This window comes from Pongo abelii, chromosome Y, assembly GCF_028885655.2.
Source record: "Pongo abelii isolate AG06213 chromosome Y, NHGRI_mPonAbe1-v2.0_pri, whole genome shotgun sequence".
Taxonomy (NCBI): Eukaryota; Metazoa; Chordata; class Mammalia; order Primates; family Hominidae; genus Pongo; species Pongo abelii.
The window spans coordinates 2,272,600-2,297,752 of record NC_072009.2 but is presented as its reverse complement, the minus strand read 5'-3'; the positions used below and the strand labels follow the sequence as shown (position 1 = coordinate 2,297,752).

The 25,153-nt window shown below is 45.0% G+C and overlaps 1 long non-coding RNA gene across 7 annotated transcripts in view; it reads right to left on the bottom strand.

The window, feature by feature from the left end:
- Positions 1-25,153, bottom strand: part of LOC129053353 (uncharacterized) — a 55,777-nt gene that overhangs the window by 10,648 nt on the left and 19,976 nt on the right. Inside the window, exon 10 of one of the 7 annotated variants that reach the window (XR_010139075.1) lies at positions 6-17,655. The exons of 5 other annotated variants lie outside the window; for them this stretch is intronic. This is a non-coding gene — a long non-coding RNA (uncharacterized LOC129053353). Of the gene's footprint in view, positions 1-5; positions 17,656-25,153 lie in introns of those variants that run through there. One more of the 7 variants, XR_010139076.1, reaches the window with a different exon arrangement.

The following is a 25,153-nucleotide window of genomic DNA, read 5'->3' as shown; positions in this document are numbered from 1 at the left end:
TATGACATCAGAGAGGAAAGCAAGATTATTTGGTGCCCAGCCAGTCTCCCCCTCCTCTGGGAGATGTCCAACCTCTGTGTCCTCTCTTCTGTCTGCACCCAGGGGACCAGGTATTTGGAAGCCACACACAGAGACTCAGCTTTAGGAGGCTGGCTCCCCATCTCAAAGACATCTGGTGGTTGAGGTTGGTTGACCCATCCAATCAGTGATCTTTCAGTTGGAAGGTTTTTTGGTGGGGAGAGGGAGTAACCCTACAAAGAAAAAGCACCAGATCCCCGTGCTTTTCAGTCTCTCATTCCTGACTCAGACCAGGGAACTGATCTCTGGGGGACTTTGAGCTGGGAGGAGCTGACAACAGCTGCTATTGATTTGGGGCTGAGACTTCTCCCAGTTCCTGACGAGTTTGGAACTTGTTGACTTCGGGTAGGTCCAAAGGCAATGAATGTAAGGGCTGTTTAGGCTTCTGGAGGGGGTCTTGGAGAGGAGAGGTGCCTGGGGCTTTTGGTCAGGGGTGATTCCCAGGAGATGCTTCTAGGGGAAAAGGGAGAAGCAAGAACCTATAGATGGTTCTACGGCTCTGGGGACTGAGAGGTGAACTGGACAAAATGAAGATAGCAGGAGTTGCTGGGCCAGCAGGTGGAGGACAAGGTCAGAGGTCAACGTCCACTAAGCAAACAGCCTTTACCAGGCACGCTGCCAATTAAAGGGACAGCTTTGTGGGGCTCCAGAAGCATGTTGGTCTGCCACACTCCTGTCTTCTCCACTGAGATTTCTGTGGGGAAGGATGTTGTTGTAGAAAAATACCCATAACATTAACTTCATCATTTAACCTTTTCATTTGTGTATATATGTATTTATTTGTTTTAGAGATGGGGGTCTCCCTCTGTCACCCAGGCTACAGTGCAGTGACAGAAACACCTCTCACTGCAGCCTTGACCTCCTGGGCTCAAGTGATCCTCCAACCTCAGCCTGCAGAGGAGACGGGACTACAGGCACACGCCACCATGCCCAGCTGATTTTTAAAAATTTTTTGGTAGAGACTGGATCTCACTATGTTGCCCACTCTGGTCTTGAACTCCTAGGCTCAAGCAATCCTCCCGCCTTGGCCTCGCAAAGAGTTGAGATTAAAAGGCGTGAGCCACTGCACCCAGCCTGTTTTCACCTTTTGTTTTTTTTGAAACGGAGTCTCATTCTGTCGCCCAGGCTGGAGTGCAGTGGCGCGATCTCGGCTCACTGCAACATTCACCTCCCAGGTTCAAGCGATTCTTCTGCCTCAGCCTCCTGAGCAGCTAGCAATACAGGCATGCGCCACCAGAGCCAACTAATTTTTGTATTTTTAGTAGAGACGGGGTTTCCATGTTGGCCAGACTGGTCTCGAACTCCTGACCTCATAATCCGCCTGCCTCGGCCTCCCAAAGTGCTGGGATTACAGGTGTGAGCAACCGCGCCCGGCCTGTTTTTACCATTTTTAAGTGAACAATTCAGGCGCATTTAGTACATTCACAGTGTTATGCCACCATCACCGCTATCTAGTTCCAGAACCCGTCATCTCTGCAAAAGGAAACTTCGTATCTATCAAGTAATCACTCTTCATTCCCGCCCCCGCCAGCCCTGAGCAACCACGAAGTCAGTTTCTGCCTTGATGGCTTTAACTATTCTGGACATTTTATATAAAGTGACTCCTACAATATGTGACGTCTTGTGTCTGTCTTTCTGCACTTAGCATAATGTCTTCAAGGTTCATTCATGTTGTAGCATGTGACTGTTTCATTCCTTTTCATTGCTCAATAATATTCCATTGTATGGACGGAACACATGGGGTTTATCCACTTAGTATCAGATGGACATCAGATTGTTTTCACCTTCTGGCATTTTGGATATTGCTACATACATTTGTGTACAAATTTCTGTTTGCACATCTGTTTTCAGTATCTTTAGGTATTAGGTAGAAGTAGGATTGCTACATCACTTGGTAATTCTGTGTTTAATTTTCTGAAGAGCCATAAAACTGCCTTCCATAGTGGCTATACCATTTTAACTTCCCACCAGCAAAGCAGGAGAATTCTAATGAATCCACATCCTTGCCAATAATGATTCCTTTTCTTCTTTGTAAAAACAATTATCAGAATTCTAGTGATGCTTTGAGGATTTAAACATTGCTCAGGCCTGGCACGGTGGCTCACGACTGTAATCCCGACAACTTTGGGAGGCCGCGTGGGTGGATCACCTGAGGTCAGGAGTTCAAGACCACCCTGGCCAACATGTGAAACCCCGTCTCTACTAAAAATACAAAAAATAACCCAAGTGTGGTGTCACGTGCCTGTAATCCCAGCTACTCGGGAGGCTGAGGTGGGAGAATCACTTGAACCTGGGAGGCGAAGGTTGCAATGAGCCAAGATCGCACTATTGCACCCAGCCTGGGCGACAAGAGTGAAACTCCATCTCATAAGCAAACAAACAAACAAAAACATCGTTCACAACTGTGGTTCTGTGCATTCAAGGGTGTGGGAAACAAGGCTCAGGTTGTCTTATTTTTAGTCCCATTATAAGAACTGACAATACAGAACTGTGGACAAGAACTGAAAATACAGAACTGTGGACAGGTAGTCAAACATATTTTTCTATCTTGGTAATCTGAAATCTAAACCACTTGAAGGGCACATACAGAATCTGCTGTCCTGGGTTTGCACAGTTAACTCTGCAGAAAAGCTATTCTGAACACAAGAAAGGGTCCATAGTCACAGACCCCATAGTTAGCAATTTGCTTATTATCAGCCTTTTATTTATTTATTCATTTATTTTATTTATTTATTTTTTCTGAGATGGAGTTTCCCTCTTGTTGCCCAGGCTGGAGTGCAATGGTGCGATCTCAACTCACCGCAACTTCTGCCTCCCTGGTTCAAGCGATTCTCCTGTCTCAGCCTCCCGAGTAGCTGCGATTACAGGCATGCGCCACCATGCCCGGCTAATTTTGTATTTTTAGTAGAGATGGGGTTTCTCCATGTTGGTCAGGCTGGTCTTGAACTCCAGACCTCAGGTGATCCGCCTGCCTTGGCCTCCCAAAGTGCTGGGATTACAGGTGTGAGCCACCGTGCCCAGCCTTATCAGCCTTTTATAATCAACTCAATGGGTGGTGCATCCATCACAAATGAAGTAAAGTAGGAGAGGCCACCAGCCAGGATATGTCTGTGCCATCATTATCCATCTGCATTATGTGACCTCCCACAGCGGGCACCAGCGGGGAAAAGAACACACACACGGACCCCCAAACACTGGAGTCTCCTTCTCCCTCTGCTGCCCCCTGGACCAGCAAGAGGAAAATACACCTTGTCATCCACCAGAGATGAAAAAGGATCCCCAGCCAGGTGCGGTGGCTCATGCCTGTCACCCCAGCACTTTGGGAGGCTGAGGCAGGTGGATCGCTTGAAGTCAGGAGTTCAAGACCAGCCTGGCCAACATGGTGAAACCCCATCTCTACTAAAAATACAAAAATTAGCCGGGCGTGGTGGCGAGCGCCTGTAATCCCAGCTACTCGGGAGGCTGAGGCAGTAGAATGGCATGAACCCAGGAGGCAGAGGTGGCAGTGAGCCAAGATCGCACCACTGCACTCCAGCCTGGGCGAGAGAGTTAGACTCCACCTCAAAACAAAAAGAGAGAGAGAAAGAAGATGAGGGAGGGGGTATGGCAGGAGTTTCCTTGAGGAGACCAGCACCATTAGTTTGTTCTCACATTGCTATAAAGAAATAACTAAGACTGGATAATTTATAAAGAAAAAAGACTCCATCTCAAAGAAAAAAAAATGAGAAAAAGAAACCCCAAAGCTTCAGGAAATCCAGGGTATGAAACCGCAAATCCACTGGGCAAGGAAGATGATGCCTCAGTATCCCAATTCTTCAGATGTTCTTCTTCTTCTTCCTTTCTTCTTTTTTTTTTTTTTTTTTTTTTTTTTGTTTGAGATGTAGTCTCGCTCTGTCACCCAGGCTGGAGTGCAGTGGCATGATCTCGGCTCACTGCAACCTCCACCTCCCGGGTTCAAGCGAATCTCCTGCCTCAGCCTCCTGAGTACCTGGGATTACAGGCGTGCACCACCATGGCCAGCTAATTTTTGTATTTTTAGTAGAGACGGGGTTTCACCATGTTGACCAGGATGGTCTCAATCTCCTGACTGATCTGCCTGCCTCGGCCTCCAAAAGTGCTGGGATTACAGGCGTGAGCCCCCACACCCAGCCCAGACCTTCCTCTTATCAGTCACCAACTCAGCTTCCCCTGGGACCACTTCAAAAATCAGCTGTTCATGAGGCCCGGTGCCAAATGCCTGGCTTCTAAGAGACACATGAAAACCCTGATTCCTCTTTTCATGGGGAAGACAACTCTGTCCACCCAGTGGACAGCACAGACAGCTCCTAGCACCAGAATGGCAGGGCAAGGGTAAGAGCGTGCCCAGTGGGGAGGCAGGAATGTATATACGTGCTTCCAGACAGGATGTACAAGACAAATAATTTGAATGACTTTTTGAAACAATGTCATACGGTTGCCTGTGCCAAGCCAATTCCCACTCAGGAGACAGCGCCTACTCAGTGTGCTGGAACAAGCATCCCTGTATGAGGAAGTGACTGCTGCCGGCAAGGGCAGCTCACTTGGCAGAGAGGAGAAGCTGGAATGAAGACTAAAGGCATTTTCAGGGTGTGGACTCCCATCAGTGACTTCTACAGAGGAACCCTGAACCCAATCTGGGGTCTGGAGTGGGGACCAAAGGGACAGAGGGGAGGCAGGAAGGGACTCCCTGGGAGACTTGATGGATGACAGAGAACCACAGACACAGAAAAGGCAAAGCCCTGAAGCCACCGTTTGAAAATCAAGGTTAGGGAGACCCAACACAGGAGAGGATTTGGTAAAGGTCACCCAGGACAGGAGGCAGGCAGGGCTCCCTGATCAGAGCTCTCTACACCTGCATTTCTCTTTGTCCTGGTCACCAGGAGAGAGAAAAAGAGAGCCTCCGCCTGACTCAAATGAAAGATGTCTCCGTGGGTAAGGATTTAATTTTCCCTTGATGACCTAAGGAGAAAAATTCTCACTTTCATCCTCATAAATCTATCCTTCTCTTTGCATTCACCTTTGCATCTATCTACATATCTAGCCAGCCACCCACATCCACCCATCCATCTATCCACTCATCCACCCATCCATGAACCTGTTTATTCATGCATCCATCCATCCATTCAATCATCTACTTATCTACCTATCCATCTATCCATCCATCTATCCATCCATCCACCCACCCATCCACCCATCTACTCATCCACTCATCCACCTAACCATCCATCCAACCATCCATCCATCCATCCATCCATCCATCCACCCACCCACCCATTCATCTACTCATCCACCAAACCACTCACCCATCCCTCCAATGATACATCCCCCTATTCATTGACACATCTATTCACTGATCCATCCGTCCATCTACCCATCCATCCACCCATCAATCTATCTATCCACCTTTCCACCTACACATCCACCCAAACACCTTTCCATCCATGTATGTGTCTATTCATCCATCAAACACTTATCCATCTCTCCATCCATCCACCTGTCTACCTATCCACTCAGACATTCACTCATCCATCCATCCATCCATCCACCTATCCATCCATCCATCCATCCATCCATCCATCCATCCATCCAAATATCCATCCAAACATCCATCCATCCATCCCTCCATTTTACCCACTAATTCACCATCCATTCATGCATCTATCCATTTGTCCACCTTTCCATCCATTTATCTATCCATCTGTCCACCCATCCCTCCCTCCTTCTCACTTTCCCTCAGTTCCTGCATATGGACACCTAGACATGTCTAGACATCCATGTAGCCATGAGCCCACCTGTAACATCACTCATGCACAGCCTTGCCTGCTGTTTTGTAGCCAGATGATCATGACTATGGGTGGCAGAATATCAACAGCAGGGTGGGAAACCTGGGGCCACTGGAATTGGGCACATCTGTGAAAATGTCCCTGGATCTTTCCTTTGTGTCTCATTTCTTAGAGGACTCAGGGATTGTAGCACTTGTGTTATTTATCAAGTTTCTCTACTGCTGGCCTCTGCTCAAGGGAGTTAGAAGAAATGGCAAGAGTGAGTCTATGGAAAGCCCTTAACTCAGAGCCCCACACAGATGAAGATGCTGGTCTTAATTGAGACCTCAAATAATAATAATTATGTGAAAATAGATCAAAGCAGTATCTCTGCCCTGCAAAATATTGAGAGGGGAAAATCACATAATACATTTTCTAAAGATACAAACACTATTTTCCATTGGGCAAAACAGTCTAGAAAGCAAGGCCAAGTCTGAAGTCTACTTGAAAGAGCCAGATAATGTTGTAAGATTTATTTGCCTAAACCAGGGCCCCGGAAAACCTTGTTTATCTGTTTACACTGCTCCCCGCTATACCGCACTAGAATAATTCCCATGTACTACTTGCTGGGGGTCCAGGAAGGGAAACTGAAACTGATTCATCCCTAGGATATCAGGGCCATAATCTAGTTGCAAGCATAGACTTTGAAGACAAATGTCTTGATATCTGAATTTCACTTCTGCTGTTTATTTGCAGTGCATTAGCTGAACACGTCACCAATCTGATTTTCAAGTTTCTGACTTGTAGAATGACAGTGATCATTCTTACTATACAGTTTGGTGCAGATTTTCTGAAAGTGCTTGCAAAGCACCTGCCATGTAGAGAGGGCTCCATCAAGCAGCATGGATGTTGTTATAAATTTCATTCCTGCCCCTAAAGAGGGAATTCTTGACAAGACATCCCCAGCCCCTGACTTGTGGATTGAGCCTGCTGATGTTCAGTCAGTGGTGGGAAATGAGACCTGCTAATGGGACCCTGTACTGCACCAAGGTGCTGAACTGTTGGGAAGATAAAGGAAGAAGTCAGACAAGGTCTGGTAAGCCAGCTGACTCGCCATGAAAAACATCTACAAGGAGCTCTCACGTACCTGGAACTAAATTCTGAACCTATGCATGAGTTAAAAAGAAAAACAGGCTGGGCGCGGTGGCTCACACCTGTAATCCCAGCACTTTGGGAGGCTGACGTGGGTGGATCACGAGGTCAGGAGTTCAAGACCAGCCTTGGCCAAGATGCTGAAACCCCATCTCTACTAAAAATACAAAAATTAGCCAGGCGTGGTGGTGGGCACCTGTAATCCCAGCTACTCGGGAGGCTGAGGCAGGGAACTGCTTGAACCTGGGAGACGGAGGTTGCAGTGAGCCAAGATTGTGCCACTGCACTCCAGCCTGGGCGACAGAGTGAGAATCCATCTCAAAGCAAACAAACAAACAAAAAACATGCTAGTGGAGATAACTGCATGCTCCTTGCACCCATAAAAATAAGCTATACAAGCTCATGTTTGCCCATATCTGCGCAGAAACAACAGACCTTGTTGGATCATTTAAAATGTTGCTAAAATTTCTGCATGATTTCTTCAGCCATGTAGCATTTTTTTTTCTTGGTTAGCATGTTTTCATTGGTTTTGTTTTTTAGCATTTTGAATTTATCAGACTACTACTGGTGTCCGGCTTCCAAAGTTTCCAATGAGAAGTCTGATGATAATCTTCTTTAGGATCCCTGGGATGGGATCAGTCACTTCTGTCTTGTGGCTTTCACTGTGCTTCAGGGTGGATCTCTGACTTCATCCTACCTGAAGTTTGCCGACTTTCTTGGATGTTTATTTCAAATAGTTGCACTGACAGGTCTAAGAATTTCCCCTGTACCATGGTGAGTGAAATGGATGAGCATGCCCACGAGAGCTCTCAGATTTTCCAACCACCCATGTGTGGGTTGTGTTCAATTTCCTCCTCCTACAACCATTTTCCTTCCTAATGAAAATGCCTGGGTCACCTCACAATGTAATCACATGACCGAATCTGGTCACACATCCTATGCTTGGTACCTGTCACATCTACTTTGCTCCCAGCCTTTGGGGTCCCTACTCCTGAGGTCCTGAACATTCATAGAGAACAGATCTCATTAAGAGGGGCAGAAAGGATTTGCAAGATTAAGTGGGCCAAGTCTTGTAACACCAGTTGTAGGTAGAAGCAATAGCAGGCCCCAAAGATATCCATGTCCTGATTCCCAGAACCTGTGCAAGGGAAACGAAGGTTGCAGATGGAATGAAGGTTGCTGATCAGCTGAGCTTGAGATGAGAAGACATTACTGGATTACCCAGGTAGGACCAATGTCATCACATGGGTCTTTATCATTGAAAGAGGGAAGCAAGAGGGTCTGTGTTAGAGAGAGATTGGAAGATGCTACACTGCTGGCTTTGAAGATGGAGGGAGCAGCCACATAACAAGGCATGTACGCAGCCTCTAGAAGCTGGAAATATCAAGCAAACCCTTTCTCTCCTAGAGCCTCCAGAAGGAAGCCAGCCCTGCTGACACCTTGATGGGAGCCCCAGGAAACTAATTTCAGACTTCTTACCTCCAGAACTGTAAGCAAAGAAATGTGCACTGTTTTAAGCTGCAAAGTCTGTGATGCTTTATCCTAGAAGCAAGAGGAAACTGATCTAACCTCCTTCAGCAGTTGAAGGAAATCAAGTCAACAGCAACTGAAGTCATTAGAGTGAGGTCTCAGATTCCCATGGGGGATTTTTTTCCTTGCTCTTGGTTTTGCTCAAGACCTAGGATCTGATTTTGGCTGGTGCAAAAGCCACCAAAGTTACCGAGATTAGGGGGAATGGGATTCAGGGCTGAGTGGGGACATAAGAAGCCCGGAGCAGAAGCTGAAGAGTCAACAGACACCAATTTAAAACACAGCACATTCTTAGCATCGCACGATGTGCCTGCAACTAAATGATTGGATGGTGTGCGTTTTCTGTGTCTTTTTCAATATGTTAAAGGCAAAATCACAATAGCGAGTAAGGGTGACTGCACAGCAAAACTGTTCTTCTAGACTCATCTTGCACCATAGTGGCAGCTGCACGAATTGTGCACCACGATGCATCCCTGTGGTCAGGAAAGGCTTCTAGGATGCCTGGGAGCTGAACGAGGTGGTAAATGATGGTGTTGGCGCTGGAGAGAAGTACAGGGTAGGCATTCCAGGTGACAGGAAGGAAATAAGGAAGCCAAGCAGTGTGGTGGTGAGAAGCAGCACAGATTCACCCATGTGTGTGGACCTCTGCTTCTTCACACCCAGGAACCCAGCCAGTCCTGGAGATGCACAGATGAGCAAACCATGGCCAGACACTCACTCTCATGTTGCTTAGCGTCTAACGAGGAAAGCAGATATTTAAACAAAATTGCCTACAGGACATAAAAGTAGTGCTGTGGTCAGAGCAGCAGTAAGGAGGTGAGGCTTCTAGATGCTTATAATGTGGTCAACTTGGGTCAGACAGGGACACGATATGAACTTTTTAATTTTTTTTTATTTTTTTGAGACAGAGTCTCGCTCTGTTGCCTAGGCTGGAGTGCAGTGGCGTGATCTCCGCTCACTGCAACCTCTGCCTCCCAGGTTCAAGCGATTCTCCTGCCTCAGCCTCCTGAGTAGCTGGGACCACAGGCACATGCCACCACACTCAGCTAATTTTTTTGTATTTTTAGTAGAGATGGGGTTTCACCATGCTAGCCAGGATGGTCTCGATCTCCTGACCTCGTGATCTGCCCGCCTCGGCCTCCCAAAGTGCTGGGATTACAGGAGTGAGCCACCGCACCCGGCCACAGATGTGCACTTTTAAGGGGAAGTGACAATGGAGCTGAAAGTGGAGCTGACAATTGAAGTATGAAGACAGCACAAGGTACAGGCAGAAAGTTTTGTGTAGCAAGTGTGGTATGTGCAAAGGGCCAGTGGTCAATGGAACTGAGGATCCCGTGGGGCTTAGTGAGGAGGGAAAGAGGAGCTCAGATATGGCGTGGCATGGCAGGGAACAGTGAGGCTACAGTCAGTCCTCAACCTTGAAAATGGCCCTTTGACTGTCCTCAGGGTCTAGCCTTGCTTGCCATGTTCATTGTGCCTGGCACCCTCTGCTTGCTCCCAGACAGCTTTCTCCTGCCTCCCAGCTCTGCGTCTCTCAGATCCTGGCTCTGATCCCACACTGCTGTTGCTTCCACTCATGTACCCATTGCTAATGGCATCATTTCTTGGAGTAATTCACTGCAAAGTTCATTCCCCATGATAAACACAGTCTGTACTCATTACAGTCAACAGGGTGGCCCAAAAGAGTTCAGTTAAGGGGAAAAAAAAATCAAATTTTCCCTTGAAAAGAGCCAGTGATATGGTTTGGGTCCACCTTCCTGAGGTTTGAAAACTTCTCTGTTAGTGTTAGTTGCTTTTAGGCCTGGTCCTGCTGCATATACAATGTGTATCTTTCTCTTTTTTTTTTTTTTTTTCCTTTTTTGAGATGGAGTCTCGCTCTGTCAGCCAGGCTGGAGTGCAGTGGCGTGAACTCTGCTCGCTGCAACTTCCGCCTCCCAAGTTTAAGCGATTCTCATGCCTCAGCCTCCCAAGTAGCTGGGATTACAGGTGTGTGCCACCATGCCCGGTTAGTTGTTGTTTTAAGACTGAGTCTCACTTTATTGCCCGGGCTGGAGTGCAGTGGTGTGATCTTGGCTCACTGCAACCTCCACCTTCTGGGTTCAAGCAATTCTCCTGCCTCAGCCTCCCGAGTAACTGGGATTATAGGCACCCCCCACCACGCCCAGCTAATTTTTGTATTTTTGGTAGAGACGGGGTTTCACCATGTTGGCCAGGCTGGTCTCGCACTCCTGACCTCAGGTGATCCATCCACCTTAGCCTCCCAAAGTGCTGGGATTACAGGCAGGAGCCACTGTGCCCGGCCTATCTTTCTCTTTATATGTAGATGGTGCCCTCTCCTGGTGGGAGGATCTCAGTGCCTGGCTCCAAATCCATGACCCTAGAGGTGGAGGGGTCCCCAGCTGCCCCCCTTCCTTCTCCCAATCTGGTGCCCTTGGGAATCAGCAACTTCCTGTACCCACCTGTTCTACCTACTTGTTCACTTTGACTCAGCAACGCCCTCCCTCATCAGGCTCCCAGATCCCATCAGGTGTTCAAACCCTATGTGGCAGGTACAATCCTGGTCCCCAGAGATGCCCACATCCTAATTCTTAGAACTTGTGACCTTTTAGGACAAAGAGGAATTGCAGATAGGATTCAGGTAAGGTTCTTAAGATGGGGACATTTTTTGCATGATCTATGTAATCGCAGTGGGGTCCCAGGGCTTTTATAAGAGAGAGGAAGGGAGATATTTAACCGCAGAAAAAAGGGATGTGAGGATGGAAGCAGAGGTCGGAGTGATGTGCTTTGAAGATGGGGTAACAGCTAATGAGCCAAGGATGGCAGGTGGCTTGTAAAAACTAGAAAAAGCAAGGAATGAATTCTCTCCTAGAGATTCTGGAGAGACTGCAAGCCTCCCAACACCTTGATTTTAAAATAGTGAAATCCATTTCAGACTCCTGACCTACAGAAATGTAAGAAAATAAACATGTGCTGTTTTCAGTGTTGGCAGCTCATTACCACAGCAACAAGTAATGTACACACTTCCTCAATTCATCCTTCTTCCTCCGCCCACTCAGAAATAAAGCTCCCTCTCTTCAAAATGGCATTTGTCTGCAGTGTATGAGGAGTGTGAATACAGGTGTCATGATGTATATTTTTGTGTTTTTCTTGTTTTTTGTTTTTTTAGAGATGGGGTCTCACTATGTTGCCCAGGCTGGACTTGAATTCCTGGTCTCAAGCAACCCTCCTGCCTTAACCTCCCAAAATGCTAGGATTACAGGGATGAGCAACTGTGCTCAACCTATATCTTTTTTGTTTTGTTTTTTTGTTTTTGAGACAGAGTCTCATTCTGTCGCCCAGGTTGGAGTGCAATGGCACGATCTCAGCTCACTGCAGCCTATGCCTCCTGGTTCAAGCAATTTTCCTGATTCAGCCTCCCAAATAGCTAGGATTACAGGTGCCCACCAGCCTGCCCAGCCAATTTTTGTATTTTTAGTAGAGATGGAGTTTCACCATGTTGCCCAGGCTGATCGCAAACTCCTGGTCTCACGTGATCCTCCTTCTCAGCCTCTTGAGTAGCTGGGGTTGCTGACATAAGCCACTGCACCTGGCCTTTGAATCCTTTCGAGAATTAAGTCAATGGTCTGTTTCGGCAATTCTACTCACTTATTTCCCCACAGCCCTTCTCCTCCTCTTTCCCTTTTTCCACCTCCCACATGCTTCGCGCCTCACACACCCTTCCTATGAGTCTCAGCATCCATGCATCCTTGCACCAAAGCGTGAGAGACACGGTGTCAGTCTTGGATGGAGAAGGAGCTCCCTTCTACACTTTCCTGAGCTCCTGGAGCTGATGTTACTGGTGCCCCATCCTCCCTTTCAATCACCTTCTGCCATCCCTCCCATGAAGGTCGGCCCCACCTCAGGCTATCCCCTCATACCCCCGACCTCCATTACCACTTCTGCGCTCCCCTCCAGCCCTGTGCTCACTGCTTCTCATGCTCTATACCTGCAGTCTTTGACCGCTGCCCTTGAATTGCTGGGTTTGCTCTTTCCTGTGATCTGAAAAAGCTGAAGCACAGGGGTTTTCCTTCCTCCCCTTTGCTGTGGCGTGAACCCCCACTCCCTTGCCATGCAGGCCTGGAGGGTCTGCCTAAGTAAACCACTAGCATGATTGCATGCCAGAGTTGCATATTGTTGTGAGTCATAAAAAGGTATCTGCGGCCGGGCGCAGTGGCTCACGTCTGTAATCCCACCACTTTGCAAGGCTGAGGCGGGCGGATCACGAGGTCCGGAGTTCGAGACCAGCCTGAGCAACATGGCAAAACCCCGTCTCTACTAAAAATACAAAAATTAGCCAGGTGTAGTGGTGGACGCCTGTAATCCCAACTACTTGGGAGGCTGAGGCAAGAGAATCACTTGAACCCAGGAAGTGGAGGTTGCAGTGAGCTGAAATCATGCCATTGCACTCTAGCCTGGGCAACAGAGTGAGAGTCTGTCTTAAAAAAAAAAAAAAAGATGTGCATGTCCTCACCCTCAAAATGTAGAAACAGGATCTTATTTAGAAATAGGTTCCTTGCAGACATACTTAAGTGAAGGATCTTGAGATGAGATCATCCCAGATTTAGGGTGGGCCCTAAATCCAATTACTAGTGTCCTTACAAGGAGATAGAGATTTGGAGACACAGAGGAGGTGGCCACGTGGAGATGGAGGCAGGGACTGAAGTGACGTGGCCACAAGCCCAGGAACACCTGGAACCCCCAGGAGCTGGAAGAGGCAGGAAGGGTCCTCCCCTAGAGCCTCCGGGGTAGCGCAGCCCTGCTCACACCTAGATCTCAGACTTCTGGCCTTTGGAACAGTGACAACATCAATTTTCTTTGTCTGAAGTCACCCAGTGAGTGGTGACTAGCTGTGGTAATGTGATCAATTCTCACTTCAGAAGACATCAGAGTGACCCCTTCTGGGTCAAGGTATCCTGAGGTCTGTGTGGCATTTCTTCTAATCATACCCGTGAATGACCAGTGTATGAAAAGCTTCCCCAGTTTGCCCTCCCTAAGATGACAATTTCTTCCCTTGCGAAATTCTCCAGAGCATCTCTTTAGTGTGGTATCCACTGTGGCATCTCCTCTTTCCATAATTAAGATGTTTGAGCCCAAAAATGTGATCATTAGTATTAGTTGTTTTTTGTTTGTTTGTTTGTTTTTCTGAAACAGTCTCGCTCTGTTGCCAGGCTGGAGTACAGTGGTGAGATCTCAGCTCACTGCAACCTCCGTCTCCTAGGTTCAAGCACTTCTTCTGCCTCAACCTTCTGAGTATCTGGGATTACAGGCACCCGCCACCACACCCGGCTAATCTTTTGTATTTTTTTAGTAGAGACGGGATTTTGCCATGTTGGCCATGATGGTCTCGATCTCCTGACCTCGTGATCTGCCTGCCTCGGCCTCCCAAAGTGCTAGGATTATAGGCGTGAGCTACTGCGCCTGGCCAGCATTAGGTGTTTTTAATAAAACTGGAGAAGCATCATTTTAGCTACAGGATACTAAGTAAAAGTTCATTCTTGAGCTGCGAAAAAAAAAAAATACCTGGCTGGGCATGGTGGCTCACGCCTGTAATCCCAGCACTTTCGGCAGCAGAGGCAGGCGGATCACCTGAGGTCAGTGGTTCAAGCCAGCCTAGCTGACGTGGTGAAGCCCCGTCTCTACAAAAATATAAAAATTAGTCAGGCATGATGGCAGGTGCCTGTAATCTCAGCTATTCAGGAGGCTGAGGCAGGAGAATCACTTGAACCCGGGAGGCAGAGGTTACAGTGAGCCGAAATTGTGTCACTGCACTCCAGTCTGAGGGACAGAGCGAGACTCCATCTCAAAAACAAAACGAAACAAAACTCTGACACTAGAACAACTGTGTTGTCAAGTAAATTAGAGGATGCTGGGACAGTGACATTCTTTCCCTCTCTCCTGGACCCTGGCAGTGAAGCACTAGAGGGGTTCACGTGCACCTGAATCATGGGGCATGTAACCCAGGGGCCGCTTTTTCACCCAAGGACACTTCCGGCCTCACAATAGCACTGTGGTTAGAACTTCATCAACAAGAGACATGCGTAACATCAAGGAATGCGGCACAATTCAGCAGTCCCGAATACAGCGGCATGAATGGTGCCTTCTAAGAGCATTCAGAGCAGCTAACGAGCAAGAGATGACGGCTGGCATTTCTCAATAAACAACTGCAGTACGTTACCCTTCGTACATCAAGCAATATTTTTCAACATCTCCTGGTGAGAAACTTAGATAATGCCTGATAAGAACACACATGGCAGCATAGAACGCATTCTTCCATTTGCTTCTTTTAGGCAGAGATGTTTTTTTCTCTTGGAACTGACCCCAGAGTTCTAGCAGAGGCCTTGTTAAGTGGGGTGGGATGGAGAATTGTTGAGAAACACTAATGACCAAGACATACATTTTCACATTTATATTTGTTCTCTCTGGAGCTACCAGACACCCAGTGCAACAAAACTAACCCAATTCTATGGAAAGGAAGGGAAATGTATGAGCCACACGCCTGTGGGCTCCAGGAATCCTGGCTCCATAGCTGCCTGAATTCCAAAGTAAGAGCTGCAGTCAGGATGGGCATGGTGGCTCACGCATGTAATCCCAGCACTTTGGGAGGCTGAGGCAGGCGGATCACCTGAGGTTGGGAGTTCGAGACCAGCCTGACCAACACGGAGAAACCCCATCTCTACTAAAAATATGAAATTAGCGGGTGTAGTGGCGCATGCCTGTAATCCCAGCTATTCAAGAGGCTGAGGCGGGAGAATCACTTGAACCCAGGAGGCGGGGGTTGTGGTGAGCCGAGATCACGCCATTGCACTCCAGCCTGGGCGACAAGAGCGAAACTCCAACTCAAAAAAAAAAAAGAGAAAAAAAAAAGAGTTGCATTCATTCGAATCTTCTGTCCTTAGTCGGTTGCATGTTTCTCCAAGTTACGTGGTTCCGTAGATGTTGAGATGTTTGTGACATCCATGTCCCCTTCGATTTTGGTCCTTTGTTTCTGACAGGGGCTGTATGGTTGAGTCCAATGACCAATCATCAAATTTCCATTACGCCAAAGTTGTGTGTGCATGTGTGTGTGTACCTGTGTGTGTGTGCGTGTGTGTGTGTATAACTATATGTGTGTATATACGTGTGTATGTAGGTATTTGTGTGCATGTGCATATCCCTGTGTATGTGTGTTTGTGTATGTGTGTAGGTGTAAGTATGCATGTATGTCTGGTATGTATGTACATGTGTATCTGTGTATGTATGTGTGTATTTGTGTGCATGTGTGTATGTGTATATCTCTGTGTGTGTTTGTGTATGTGTGTGTATAGGTGTAAGTATGAATGTATGTTTGGTGTGTATGAATATGCATATCTGTGTGTACATGTGTATATCTGCAGGCTTGTGGATGTGTGTGCATGCATGTGTTATGTGTGTATATGTGTATGCACATATCTGTGTATATGTTTGTTATGTATACTTCTGTATGTATGTTATGTATGTGTATATCTGTGTATGGTTTATGTGCATAGGTATATGTGTATATCTGTGTGTGTATGCATACATGTGCATGTGAATGTGTATCTGTGTGTCTATATTTGTGCACATATGTATTTATCTGTGTATACATGTGCATGTATGTATTTTTACGGATGTGTGTAACTGTGTATATCTGTGGTATATGTGAATGTGATTGTGTATACACAAGGGTTTAAAACTTAGTGCAATAGAACCTTTGTGAAGAACCATGGGAAAACAATTGTGCTTCCTATTGGTACCAGAGAGAAAGAGGAAGAACATTTTATAAAACTCTCTTTTGTTAGTTTTCGTCGTATAATGGTAGGAAGAAGTATGGCATGAAGGACAGTTTTGTACACGCTGCAGGAATTTCTACTCACCCAGGAGAAACCTGGGAACATATAAATCTCAAAGATAACCAAGGAAATATCTGACTCATATTTTAGACACTGACCAAAGAAGAAAAACTTAACAATTTTATAAGCTCTTCAGTGCATCTCTAGTGTATATTAATGGTTTTTATGCTTATATACCTGATAACAGAAACCATCGTAAGAGACTGCAAAAATCTCACCCTTGCAAAAAAAATACTTCCACGAGGACATCTGCCCAAAAACTGGCTGTCCAAACTCAGACTGGTGTCAGCATGTTATTGATCTTTTTAGCCAAGGATAATCATTTCAAAAGAATTATGGAATCCTCTTCATTATTTCCTTTAAAATCCTTTTTTCCCCTTTACCTCCCTGAATATGCACATAGTTTAATATGGCACATCTATTCTTATGGCACTACTATACTCCCAAATAAACATCTTTTCTATTACAGAGTGTATTCGTCAGTCCTTACACTGCTATAAAGAAATACCTGAGACAGGGTAATTTATAAAGAAAAAGAGGTTTAAATTGGCTCACGGTTCCACAGGCAGTACAGGAAGCATGGCTGAGGAGGCCTCAGGAAATTTACAATCATGGCGGAAGGCAAAGGGGAAGCAGGAACGTCTTACGTGGCCACAGCAGGAGCAGGACAGGGGTGGGGAAGTTGTTGCACCCTTTAAACAACCAGATCAGATGATAACTCACTTCCGCCACAACAGCACCATGGGGGACGGTGGTAAACCATTCAATGGAAACCACCCACATAATGCAGTCACCTCCCACCAGACCCCACCTCCAAACTGGGGATTCCAACTCAACTTAAGATTTGGTGGGGAACCAGATCCAAACCATCTCTTTGTTGACATCAATACTTAGGTTGACACCAATACTCTGTATCTGTTTCATCCAATTTTATTCTTTTTCATAAAAGCAATGCAGTAAAGATACAACTAAATGTGGACCCTGGGAACAAGGAGTCCAGAGGTTGCCCAAAGAGTTGCAAAGTGCATCAGGAAACCTGAATGTGAAGATGGGTGACCGAGAGCCTGACGCCAGCCTCCTCTTGGGTCCTGAGCCTCCATTAGAGGATAGACTTAGGCATACGGTTTGCCCAGTAAATTGAACAATCTCCAGAGTTTATGAATTGAAGAGTGGGATGAATACAATACACAGAGGACCGAAGCAAACACATCAGAGTCGAGGCAAGTCCCCTGGGAGAAAAAACGGAAACCTTGAGCTGAATAGTTCAGAACAGGCTGTCACAAACTGGGCATCTCGGGGACCTTTTACCCCCAAGAACTGGAATCTGGAAAGATCTCTGCCTGTTTATCATGATTTATTTTTCCTGGGAGGTATAAATTCCCAGTGCCCTCCCCTCTATCTTACTGTGGAGGGTATTAGCTCAGTTTTTCCATTTTTAAACAGGTACTGCCAAAAAGTGTCTTCTCAATGCTTCCCACGCTATTCCACATGGACTTTTGGCTTACAGTTTGCTTGCATTTTACCCACTTTTTATCTATCATCTAATATGTCAATCAATTGCCTATTAATCATCTCTCTTAAAATATCTTCTATCATTCATATATCTATATACCCATTTCTATCATTGATCTATCTCTGTGTATATTTATCTATCCATGTATTCATCTATCCATCCACCTACCCTGTCTATGTATCTATGTATGTACTGGCTGTATCCATATCATGTATCTAGCCATGTATTCATTTATCTATCCACCCATCCTGTATATATATCTATATATCTATCAGGTCTAATCTATGTATCTATGTATCTATCTAATCTCTATCATCTATCAATCAATCATGTATCTAGCCATTTACTCATTTACCTACCAATCAACCAATCATGTATCTAGCCATTTATTCATTTATCTACCAATTAATCAATCATGTATCTAGCCATTTATTCATTTATCTATCTACCCACCCTGTATATATCAGGTCTAATCTATGTATCTATCTATGTATCTATGTAATATCTATCTATCTATCAATCATCTATCATGAATCTATCTATCTGTATCAATGTATTTGTCTGTCTACCTATCTTTATTAACTTTTTGACCACAAGTAACTTGAACAAGATAAATTCACAAATTTTCTGGGAGAAAATTTCAAGTTGATTCCAGCAGGTAGCAAACGTAAAAGCTGTCTTACACCAGGAAACAGGGTTAAAGACCCAAAGGAGGAAGAACTTTTTCATCCTTTGATAAAAGACCAACAAGTCTGATGGGGAAGCTGTAGCTGTGCCTTAAAGTGCAAAGTGACTCAGAGAACAAGGTGCAGGTTAAAGAAGAAAGCTCGTAAGGTCAGAGGTGGGAGAACCAACAGAGCTCGCTTAGATGGAAACTTTTTTTTTTTTTTTTTTTTTTTTTGAGATGGAGTCTTGCTCTGTCGCCCAGGCTGGAGTGCAGTGGTGCAATCTCAGCTCACTGCAACCTCTGCCTCCAGGGTTCAAGTGATTTTCCTGCCTCAGCCTACAGAGTAGCTGGGATTACAGGTACCCGCCACCACGCCTGGCTGATTTTTGTATTTTTAGTACAGATGAGGTTTCTCCATGTTGTCCAGGCTGGTCTTGAACTCCTGACCTCAAGTGATTGACCTGCCTCAGCCTCCCAAAGTGCTGGGACTGCAGGCATGAGCCACTGTGTCCAGCCAGATGGAAACTTTTTTTTTTTTTTTTTTTGAGATGGAGTTTTGCTCCTGTGGCCCAGTCTGGAGTGCAATAGCACGATCTCGGCTCACTGCAACCTCCGCCTCCCAGGCTCAAGCAATTCTCCTGCCTCAGCCTCCAGAGTAGTTGGGATTACAGGCATGAGCCACCGCGCCCGACTAATTTTGTATTTTTAGTAGAGATGGGGTTTCTCCATGTTGGTCAGGCTGGTCTCGAACTCCCAGCCTCAGGTGATCCACCCGCCTCGGCCCCCCAGAGTGCTGGGATTACAGGCATGAGCCACCACACCTGACCAAAACTTTTAAATCATTTAAACGAGCACTCTGTAGCCCAATGTCCTCTGCACCTTTTCATCCTTGAAGGGTGACAGCCAAAATCCCACTCTAGGCTGACGGAATGAGGAAGCTCCATGAAATCTCTGTTTTCAAGCTGTCCCTGAGTGAAATGACCTATTTCCTTGCTTTCCTCACTGGTAGAGACGACTGGGCCAGCCAAAACCCTCCGATGCCCTCAAGCCAATGCTGAATATGAATTTTACCATTTAGTTAATATATTATTTTAGTCATTTAAAAATAAAATCCGGTCAATAGCCAGACATGCTAGCCAGAAGCAAGCTAAGGCAATGCGCCATTTCTGTTCCGTGTGTTTTGAAAGTGTACCTTTTTTGGATAACGAAAATCTCTACAATATTTTCTTGGGCTAATGAGAAGTCAAGTGTTTATTTGTATTTTTAATATGAAAGAGAACATCTTTGCCCCTGGGAAATATTTATGAGGAACATAACTAAATGGAGACTAAGCTTTCCTTTTCATTTCCCTTCTGCGTCACAGATTCTTGTGTTTCTTCAAAGCACTAATTAAATATTTAAAGCTGTTGTCAATGCAGAAATGTTCCTCCCTAAAATGTTTCAATGAGCTGGAAAAAAGCGGAGAATAATTTGCTACCATCTACATATTCATAACATAAGGGTGTCAGGAGGTATTAGAGTCACTTTCGATGTGTCTGACTACACAGCATTGGTAATAATATTAGAACACTTTCAGCTTTCAAGGTGTAAATTTTTCATCTCCTCCTTTTCACTTCCTTCCATTGGTATCCAGGCCCCTTGGAGAGGTGGCTGCAGGTCACTTTTTTTTTTTATTATTTTATTTATTTTAATTGTATTTATATTTATTTTTATTTATTTATTTTTTTGAGACAGAGTCTTGCTCTGTCGCTCAGGCTGGAGTGCAATGGTGCCATCTCAGCTCACTGCAACCTCCGCCTCCTGGGTTCAAGTGATTCCCCTGCCTCAGCCTCCTGAGTAGCTGGGACTATAGGCGTGTTCCACCATGCCTGGCTAATTTTTGTTTGTTTGTTTGTTTGTTTGTTTTTGAGACGGAGTCTCGTTCTGTTGCCCAGGCTGGAGTGCAGTGGAGCCATCTCAGCTCACTGCAACCTCTAGCTCCTAAGTTCCAGCAATTCTCCTGCCTCGGCCTCCTGAGTAACTGGGATTACAGCCACCTGCCACCACGCCCAGTTAACTTTTTGTATTTTTACTAGAGACGGGGTTTCACCATGTTGGCCAGGATGGTCTTGATCTCCTGACCTCAGGTGATTCACCTGCCTCAGCCTCCCAAAGTGCTGAGATTACAGGCGTGAGCCACCACTCCCAGCTGATCACATTTATTTTTTAGCCAGTTTCTGTGCACCAAAGAAGGGACAGCCTTCTGGAAGCATTTTAAAAGGGAGGCAGTAAAAAGCTATACGAAGTTCATTCCAAAACATATCACCCAGATTTCTCGAAGAACTAAAAAGAGAACTACCATTTAGTTCAGCAATCCCATTCCTGGATACATACATAAGGAAAATAAATTATCCTACCAAAAAGACTCCTGCACAAGCATGTTGATCACAGCACTATTCCCCACAGTAAAGAGATGGAATCAACCTAAATGCCCATCAATGGTGGACTGGATAAAGAAAATGTGGTCCATAGACGCTGTGGGATACTACACAGCCACAGAAAAGAACAAAACCACGTCCTTTGCAGTAACATGGATGGAGCTGGAGGTTCTTATTGTAATCAAACTAATCCAGAAACAGAAAACCAAAGATTGCACATTCTCATTTCTAAGTGGATCTACATATTGGGTACTCATGGACACAAAGATAGGAACAGACACTGCGGGCTTCTAGAGGGTGGAGGGAGGGATAGGGTAAGAACTGAAGAACTACCTATTGGGTGCCATGCTCACTACCTGGGTGACGGAATCAGTCATACCCCAAACCTCAGCATCACACAGTCCACCCAGGTAACAAGCCTGCATATGTTCAACAAGTCAGCAAAATAAATCATGATGAAAATAATCAAATGTTCTTAGTTTTATTTTAACCACAAATTAGAAATCAGACATTTTTCAACTATCTGCCTTGGACCTGATTCTAGGGAAAATATCCTAGGTCTGTGTTTTATAAAGATATGTGTATATACCTATATATATATGTGTGTATATATACATATATATGTGTATACCTATACATGCATGTAGAGGTATATACACACATATATGTATGTATATATACATATACAAGCATACACAAATAATCAACAGTGTCTTAGTCTTCACATTGAATTTATTGTTCTGCAAATGGAATAACTGTTGATATTTTAAAATAGAACATGCATTTGCTATTATATTTCATCCATATTTTTTTAACCCCTTCTGTGTTTCAGGCAGTGTCCTAGATAGATCTGGGGATTTTGGAGTTGAACAAAACACAGTTCCTTCTTGAAACTGACATTTAGAGACCCATATCTGAGAGATAAGCAAATAAGGTCAAGCATTAATAAGGCTATGAATAAATACATCAAAATGCTGAGCAAGAAATATTTATTTAAGTATTACTCATCTACTTGACAGAGAAGAAGAAAGAACATGAAAATTTGAAAGCCAACCTATCTGGTCATCAGGGAAATGCAAATCAAAACCACAATGAGATAGCCCATCAAACACATTAGGATGGCTCTAATGACAAATATGGACAGTGACAAGTGTTGGCTCAGATGTGCAGAAACTGGAGCGCTCTTACATTGTTTGTGGGATGGTGCAATGGTGCGGTTGCTTTGAAAAGCAGCCTGGCGGATCCTTCAATGGTTAAACATAGAGTTATCATATGACCCAGCCATTCCCCTCCTGGGTATTTACCCCAAAAATTGAAGACAGTTACTCAGACAACTATGTACATAGAAGTCCTAACTGTATGCTAAGTGCTAAGCATTATTCATGGTAGTCACACAGTGGAAAGAACCCAATGCCCATCAACAAGTGTGTGGATAAACAAAATGTGGTCTACCCATACAATGGAATGTCATTCAGCCATCAAAAGGAATGAAATTCTGATGCATCATACAAAATCAATGGACCTCAAAAATATTATGCTGAGTGAAAGAAACCAGGCACAAAACCACATGGGAGGCCATTTGTTTGAAATGCCCCTGATAGGCAAATCCATGGGATAGGAAGTAGATTCGTGAGTGGCTGCATAGGGCTGGAGCAGATGGCAGGATGTGGGTGATGACCCAGGGAGTGTTGCAACTATCCTTATGAACCAGGAAGTGCTACAATTATCCAGATGAGCCAGGAAGTGTGGCAATGTCCCCACGAACCAGGAAGTGCTACAATTATCCCTATGAACCAGACAGTTCCAAATGTCTTTATGAACCAGGAAGTACTACAATTATCCATATGAACCAGAAAGTGCTGCAGTGTCACTATGAACCAGGAAGTGTCACAATGTCCCTCAAACTAAGAAGTGCTACAATTATCCCTATGAACCAGGAAGTACTGCAATGTCCCTGCAAACCAGGAAGTGCTACAATTACCCGTATGAACCAGGAAGTGTTACAAGGTCCCTATGAACCAGGAAGTGCTACAATTATCTGTATGAACCTGGAAATGTTACAATGTCCCTATGAACCAGGAAGTGCTACAATTATCCAGATGAACCAGAAAGTGTTACAATGTCCCTGCAAACCAGGAAGTTATACAATTATCGGAATGAACCAGAAGTGTTGCAATGTCCCTGTGAACCAGGAAGTGATACTATTATCCACATGAACCAGGAAGTGCTACAATTATCCATATGAACCACAAAGTGTTGCAATATCCCTATGAACCAGGAAATGCTACAATTATCTGGATGAACCAGGAAGTGTGGCAATGTCCCTATGAACCAGGAAGTGCTACTATTATCCACACGGACCAGGAAGTGTGGCAATGTCACTATGAACCAGAAAGTGTCACAATTTCCCTATGAACCAGGAAGTGCTACAATTATCCCTATGAACCAGAGGGTTGCAAATGTCTTTATGAACCAAGAAGTTCTACAATTATCCATATGAACCAGAAAGTGTTGCAGTGTCACTATGAACCAGGAAGTGTCACAATATTCCTAAAAACTAAGAAGTGCTACAATTATCTGTATGAACCAGGACGGACTGCAGTGGCCCTACAAACCAGAACTGCTACAATTATCCATATGAACCAGGAAGTGTTACAATGTCCCTATGAACGAGGAAGTGCTACAATTATCCATATGAACCTAGAAATGTTACAATGTCCCTATGAACCAGGAAGTGCTATAATTATCCATATGAACCAGGAAGCGTTACAATGTCCCTACAAACTAGAAAGTTCTGCAATTATCCAAATGAACCATAAGTGTTGCAATGTCCCTGTGAACCAGGAAGTGCTACTATTATCCATATGAACCAGGAAGTGCTACAATTATCTGGATGAACCAGCAAGTGTGGCAATGTCCCTATGACCCAGGAAGTGCTACTATTATCCATATGAATCAGGAAGTGTAGCAATGTCACTATCAACCAGAAAGTGTCACAATTTCCCTACAAACCGGGAAGTGTGGCAATGTCCCTACGAACCAGCACTTCCTGGTTCATAGGAAAATTGTGACACTTTCTGGTTCATAGTGACATTGCCACACTTCCTGGTTCATATGGATAATCGTATCACTTCCTGGGTCATAGGGACATTGCCACACTTCTTGGTTCATCCAGATAATCCTAGCACTTCCTGGTTCATAAGGATATTGCAACACTTTCTAGTTCGTATGGATAATTGTAGCACTTCCTGGTTCATATGGATAATAGTAGCACTTCCACAATATCCCTAAAAACTAAGAAGTGCCACAATTTGCCGTATGAACCAGGAAGTACTGCAATGGCCCTGTAAACTAGAAGTGCTACACTTATCCATATGAACCAGGAAGTGCTACAATTATCCATATGAACCACAAAGTGTTGCAATATCCCTATGAACCAGGAAGTGCTACAATTATCTGGATGAAACAGGAAGTGTGGCAATGTCCCTATGAACCAGGAAGTGCTATTATCCACACGGACCAGGAAGTGTGGCAATGTCACTATGAACCAGGACGTGCTACAATTACCCATATGACCCAGAAAGTGTTACAATGTCCCTGCAAACTAGGAAGTTCTACAATTATCCATATGAACCAGGAAGTGTTGTAATGTACCTGTGAACCAGGAAGTGATACTATTATCCATATGAACCACAAAGTGTTGCAATATCCCTATGAACCAGGAAGTGCTACAATTACCTGGATGAACCAGGAAGTGTGGCAATGTCCCTAGGAACCAGGAAGTGCTACTATTATCCACACGGACCAGGAAGTGTGGCAATGTCACTATGAACCAGAAAGTGTCACAATTTCCCTATGAACCAGGAAGTGCTACAATTATCCAGATGAACCAGGAAGTGTGGCAATGTCCCTACGAACCAGGAAGTGCTACAATTATCCCTATGAACCAGAGGGTTCCAAATGTCTTTATGAACCAGGAAGTTCTACAATTATCCACATGAACCAGAAAGCGTTGCAGTGTCACTATGAACCAGGAAGTGTCACAATGTCCCTGCAAACCAGGAAGTGCTACAATTATCCGTATGAACCAGGAAGTGCTACAATTATCCATATGTATGAACCTGGAAATG